Raw genomic sequence first — 6,810 nt, forward strand, 5'->3', positions numbered from 1 at the left:
AAGGACACAGAGATATGATTTCTAAAGAGCTTATGCACGAAACCGAAAATCCTCAATCTTTCTCAGGAATCACCAACCCTAACAAACAATATTGCAACCCTTAAATATGCAATGAAACGAAAAAGAAAACCCTAAAAACAATTCTGACTCTTGCAAAAAAGGAACCACAATTAAGGAGAAAGACTGCAAAAAAACTCTCCGATAAGGAAACCAAAAAATCTGCAGAAACCGCATCTTGACGACAACAACAACCTGCTAGAAGCCACACATCTTAAGACATTCTAACAACCAACCTCTATAAGCGGACAACGACTTTAAATAAGAATTTCCAATCTCCCAAACTCTAACAAACATAGTTGACCCATAATTAATTTAACAATCTATGTGTAAGAAATTTCATTAGATCTTAATAGTATTTTTTATGATAAGGAGGGTAGATTGTTGCTTCCATGAATGTTCAAAGATTAATTGTGACTTTTAACCTAATTTTATGAATATAGAAAAAAAAAATGAATTGGGAGATTAGATAGAATTTTATTATGGTAGAATTTTGAAATTGTCCTAGCAATGTCTCATGCCTTGCAAGAGAGGAAAGTGAATAAGTGTTCAACTAACTCCAACCCTATGATGTTTGTTGAAGTTACTCCAATGATCAAGTTTGGTACAAGATTATAAATATGAAGAAAATTCAAAAGGAAATAAGTTTTAGTGTGATAATGTAGAATTAAAAATAATACCACAAATGACCAAGCAAAATAGTATTTTTAAAGAGATGTTTGGTTGGAAAAAGTCAGAAATCCTCCACAAAACCAAATAAAAAAGACTTAGCAAAATTATAAGTTAGGGAGAAGGATGTAATGCCTATAATAAGCAAGGTCAAGGTTACCATTATTTGTTGAACAATCATCTGTTCTTGTCTGTACCACATATAATTGGATCAATAGCCCAAAATATGTGAAAAAATACCTATTTTCGAAGTAGGGTTCACGTGTTTAGGCCAAATATCATTTAACATCTTGTCACACTTAAACTTATATCAATTATAACTCTAAAATTCTAAATTTTTATAAGTGAAGTTGTTTAGATTATTTGGCATCAGTTCAAATTGATAATTTAATAAAATTATTATTATCCAAAAATTCCACCAAAGTAGTAAGAAAAAGTTATCATATAATTCAAAAAAAGAGGTAGACAAATAAATGAAAAATATTTCAAGTTTAATTAATGAAAAATGGCTATTATTCTATTTCATTATCACATATTTTTCTAATTTGCATTATTTTTTCATTTAAAAAATTATCATAAAGTTGTGAAAGTCATGTATTAATGGTTTTAATGCATTAAATAAATTTTCAATTTTATCGTGTTTGATAGATCTTTTTAATTTCAAGTCTATAAAGATATTGTCATGTTACATTACATATTAACCATAATTTAAAAGAATCATATGGCATAAAGATGTTTTGTAGCAACCGGTGACAAACAATAACTCATTAAACATAAAGTTTAGATATTTATTAATTAAAATAATCTTAAAATTTGAATGACAAAATAGATGGTATAGTTTTTGAATGGCTAGAATTTTTTTTTTTTTTTTTTTTTTATAATTTAAAAAGAAGAAAAAAAAATGAAATGTGTGTATGAAAATGAGAATAAAGAAAGTAGGTTGGGATTGTAAGAGAAAAGTGGGAAGCAAGGCAGTGAAAGGAATGTCATGTCGGCTAAAATGAATATATAATTGAAAGCAAATGAGAAGAAAAGCATGTGCGAGACACGTGGAAGGACACGTGGACGGTGAGAATAGAAGGACAGTACACTCAGAGATTCTGAGATTTGATAAACTGAATTGTGTGGTGGTGAAACTGTCCTTAGGGAAAGTCCACATTTTTTTTTTTGGGTTAATTATTATTATTATTATTTTCCTTTTTTAAAGAAAATGAAAAGAGAGAAAAGGAGAAAAGGGGAGGGTTGGTAATGCCCAATTTGTCTTTCTTTTGGGAAACAATTGCCTTCTGGCCTTTGCTTCACCAACTCATCCTTCTCATCATTTTTTATTTTCTTTTGTCATTTTACTTACCATTTGGTCCCCTCAATTTTGTACATAAGTATAATCGAAATTCCTTTTTTTTTTTTTATTTAAAATCATTTTAAAACATATTTTTTAATTATTAAAAAAATAATTTTGACAATATGAAAATCACTTATTTTTTGAAAGAAGAAGAGGAAGTAAAAGATCTTTCTAAATTATAGATGGCTTGCTAATGAGGAAAATATTAGGATTATGAATTTACACTTGATAATTAAATTTTCAACTAAGAGGGACTAAATTAAATCTTTAATGGATGCTTATTATTGGAGGAAGAAAGAAAACCCTTTGGTCATTAGCTTAAGGGGAAAAGATAAAAAGAATTCAACCCTTTATCTAAATTCTATCAATTTAAAAATTATTATGAATATTTTTTTATAATTAAAACATATTATGAAGTTCATCTTCATTTATTCGCTTTGTTTTTTAAAACATTGATTGAAAGTGAATGACAAAACTAATGCTTGGAGTAGTATTTTTTTTTTTTAAAAAAAAAAGGGTTATAAATGTACTTTATATTTGGGAGTTTTCTTGTTTTGTTATCCATTAAAAACTAAAAAGACTTAGATTTTATTTGATAGTCATTTGATTATTTTTTATTTTGATCTTATAAAGAAAAAAATTTATAAAAAATTTATGTGAAAACAAGCACATTTTTCAAAAAGCGAACATCTGGTCGTAGTCTTTAAAATCTTGTTTTAGTTTTTGTAAGAAGATAAATGAATCTTTAAAAGAAGTAAAAACCATGGTAAAGAAAATTGTGAGAAAACAAGTGTAAATGTTAGAAATAAAAAAAATGGTTAACAATGAGACCCAACTAGTTATCAAACATGATTCAAAATAACTATCAAACTAAATCTTAATTTAGCAATGACGAGCCCATGTTTAGTTATGTATTTCCTCAGCTTTAATAGTCACACCATGAATTACTCTATTGATTGAGCTTTCTGTTGGCATGAGAAACCTGCACGTGTTCATTGTCGTCATATGTTTTTCATGAACTTGTTTGTCGGCTCACTTCTCCTAGTTTGGTTTTGTTTTCCAACTAACTTGTGTGAAAGTTCTCAAACACCCCTGTGATACCTAGCCTACCACATTATGATGCATGCCTAAATTAGTACAGAAATTATATAAATAAGCTAAGCACTTTACAACTCTCCTTGAGAGATTACTTATTCTTCCCTTTTGAGGTCGTTGAATGGTGCTATTTATAGTACCATTCCTTTGACACTTGTGGTTACGTGTAACTTCGATAATGTTAGGATACTCTACGATGCTAGAGGCTGCAAAGCGTTAGAATAAGTATGGTTCAATTATTTTCCAAGTGGTATATTCACCAGCTCAACGAGCCAATCAGAAACTCATAACTTTAAATTTTTTCTTTTGAGACGCATGTTTCCCATGTCACCTCTAAGTTTTCTTTGGGATTAGGCCTGCTCGTGGGCGTTGAGCCTTGCTTGGGACAACATAAACACTTTTGATTACTTTAATTCTAAGAGTTTCATCTCATCTCTCAATGCTAGAAGGAAAAGCTCTTTTCCCCCAAGGGAAAGAGGTTCTAATAAAGCCAGTGGTGCAAAACCCATTCTCATATACCCTATGAGTTGTCTTCCAACTGCATGCCTATGAGTTCATATGATGAGATTTTGTCAAATTCTATGCCAGATTCTAGTGGAGTTTTTCTATATACTAAAACAAAGTTTATTGGCGTTGCTAGAGGAGTACATGCCACAGGAAAGAAAAAGAAGGTCTTGAGTCTAGAAATATCTTATTATTTTTGTAATGTAGGTCTGAGCAACAATCATTCGTATCCTTGGAAGAAGAATTTTAACGGGAAGACAAATCTTGAAGAATTGCATTTGTTAAAGAGTTGGGATGTCAAGCTTGTCCAAATTTCTAGTGATCCCTAGATTCCCAGATAAGGTTGTCGGTTTCCTATGCATGTGCTCTGCGCAACGTAGCTTCTCTCTCTTTTTTTAGCCTGAAAGATGGACTGAGGTGTTGATTTAGGGAAGTTTCCTCCAAAATGATGTTGTAGCAATCCTTCAAATTTCATTGTCTAGGCGGCATGCAACAACCCAATGATGAGATTATGGGGGACCTAGACAAAAAGGGCGTATTATGTCTTGTCATAAGCGCGTATTCTTTAGGTCTGAAGCTGCCTTCCTCGAATCAGACCAATTCCTCTAATGCAAAATTTTCTAAGCATATGTGAACCGCTTTTTGAAAGACTACGACTCCTCTAAAGGGAACGTTTCTAAGTCGAGTATGGTTTACTTTGCTAATGTCTCTGATAGGCTTCCGATTGTACTGCAATATCAAAGAAGGAAGAATAAGGGTAATATGGAAAAAGTGGCAGTTGTGACAGTTAAAGAGGTTGGGGACCATAGTTAAACGACTTTCAATTCTGTTGGGAGAAGTTCTGATTTAAAGAAGAGGAAAACGGAAAGAGAAGACATTGAAGAACTGAATATCTTGGGCAAGTGATAGGCCTCCGATTGTACTGCAATATCAAAGAAGGAAGAATAAGGGTAATATGGGAAAAGTGGCAGTTGTGGCAGTTAAAGAGGTTGGGGATCACATTTAATTGACTTTCAATTCCGTTGGGAGAAGTTCTGATTTAAAGAAGAGGGAAACGGAAAGAGAAGGCATTGAAGAACTGAATATCTTGGGTAAGGGAAGTGAGCTCTTGTATGCGGGAGTTCGGGTTAGTCTGATCTTGTAAAAGCAGCAGAGGCGTACTACTCATCGCTTACTTCATCTACTAGGCGATCGTGTAGTTGCTGTAAGCGATCGTATAGTGATTGTGAACGATCGTTAGTAGTTGTAAGCGATCGTGTAGCAAGTGTAAGCGATCGTGTAGTTGTTGATTGACTGTCACCGTCTAGCAAATTATATACCCATCGTTTAGCTGTTTTGATATACGACCATGTGATCACACTATATCAGTAAATACATTTTAAAAGATCAGTCTCCTATCAGTCTCTTGATGTGATTATATAATTGGTTGGTTTGTTCTTGCTTTGAAGCTTCAACTTCGACCATTGTTTCTCAATGGGAAGTTTCATCTTATCTCAAACTCTTTGATACAAGTTCCATCCTTATCACGTTGTTTCTATTATAAGGAATCTTCTAATTTGAAAAGTAACTCAACTTACCCAAATTAAAGATTTACGATTAACACTCAAATGCTTCTTTTTGTAAATTGAAATCTTTGCAATAATCGATTGAGATATATCTTTGAGTAAAATAGAAATGCCAACTTAATTTTCTCCAAAGTCTTGGCCTATCAATATTGGATGCTTTTAAGTCACTTCTTGTGTTTGTAATAGCTTCGGTAAGAAACAACGTTTTTAAACATAATTTATTTTCTACTAAGCACATTTTGAAATTTTGATAATTTAAAGTGTTTCTTTAGTACTATAATTTAAAGAATGTTGAGGTTAATTTCTCCATAATTTTAGAGAATCAAAAAGTGTTTTTTAAGCAAGTCCTGTGGAATAAATAACATTTTAAACTTATAAGCTATCTTAAAAAGATTTTTCAAAAGATGTATATATTATCCAAAGATAACTCTAAAGTAATTATTGGAATAATTTGTAATAAACAAGATCACCTTTAATTATAGGAAATTTCCATGAATAAGAAAAAATAAGGAGCTTAAGAGATTTGAGACGAGTTTTTAATATAAAGAATGACATGGATAATTGGAGATATGAAATATTCATTTTGTCTCTTGGTGAAAAAAAAAAGGAAAATTATTTTAAATGGTAAAACTGTTGAAAATATTTACAAGATATAGCAAAATTTTAGAACTATCGATGATAGACATTGATAGACACTGATAGACTTCTATCAGTGTCTATCATTGATAGTTCTAAAATTTTGCTATATTTTGTAAACATTTTGGTTTATTTTTCTATATTTAAAAACAGCAAAAAAAAAATTGAAAAAAAAAAACTTAAGTGGTATGCTACTCTCTGCATGCAATATTCAATATAAACTTTATCCACGTGATTATCTCCAATTACTAGGTGACTACAACTACTAACGAAGTAGTGATGATCGTGTGATATTAAGGATTTCGTATCGATAATATTTGTTTAAGGTTGGTGGTTGTTATTCAGACTGTCTCTGTATCTATTGCTTTAGTCTAATGGTTGTTTCTTAAAGTGTCGATTTTGCGAAATATATTTTTCCTTATCTGAAAATTTTTGCTACGTCTTGTGCAGATCTCTTGCCTTTTCTGAATGCGGTTGTATAGAATTTAGGGTTGCTCTCTGGGTTTCCACTATGCATATTTAAGGAGATGTTATTGGGTCTTCGAGGGTTGGTTGTTTCATAAGAATAATAAGTGTCGTTGTCTTGTGAGAATTCCACAATTGTGAGACGATCTTTGACAATCGAAGGTCGTGTTGTTGTAAGTCTAGAGGTTTATTTCAAGTCATATTTATTCGCTTTGTAACATCTTGAGAAGGGATTATCAAGCTTAAGAGGAGCCTAAGCTATTCAAGTGGAGTGGACTTCATTTGAGAAGGAAAGATAAAAGTCTTAGTGAGAGGGAATCTCACGCTTAAGGGGAGCTTAAGTCACTTCGAGAGAGAGTTTCATGCTTAGGGAGAGCCTAAGTAATCCTTCACTAATATTCACACACTTGGGAGGCCTAAGTGTCGATGAGAATGAGTCACACATCTAGAGGTGCCTAGTCGATCATTTGAGAGATT

Source organism: Benincasa hispida, chromosome 12 (genome assembly GCF_009727055.1).
Source record: "Benincasa hispida cultivar B227 chromosome 12, ASM972705v1, whole genome shotgun sequence".
NCBI lineage: Eukaryota > Viridiplantae > Streptophyta > Magnoliopsida > Cucurbitales > Cucurbitaceae > Benincasa > Benincasa hispida.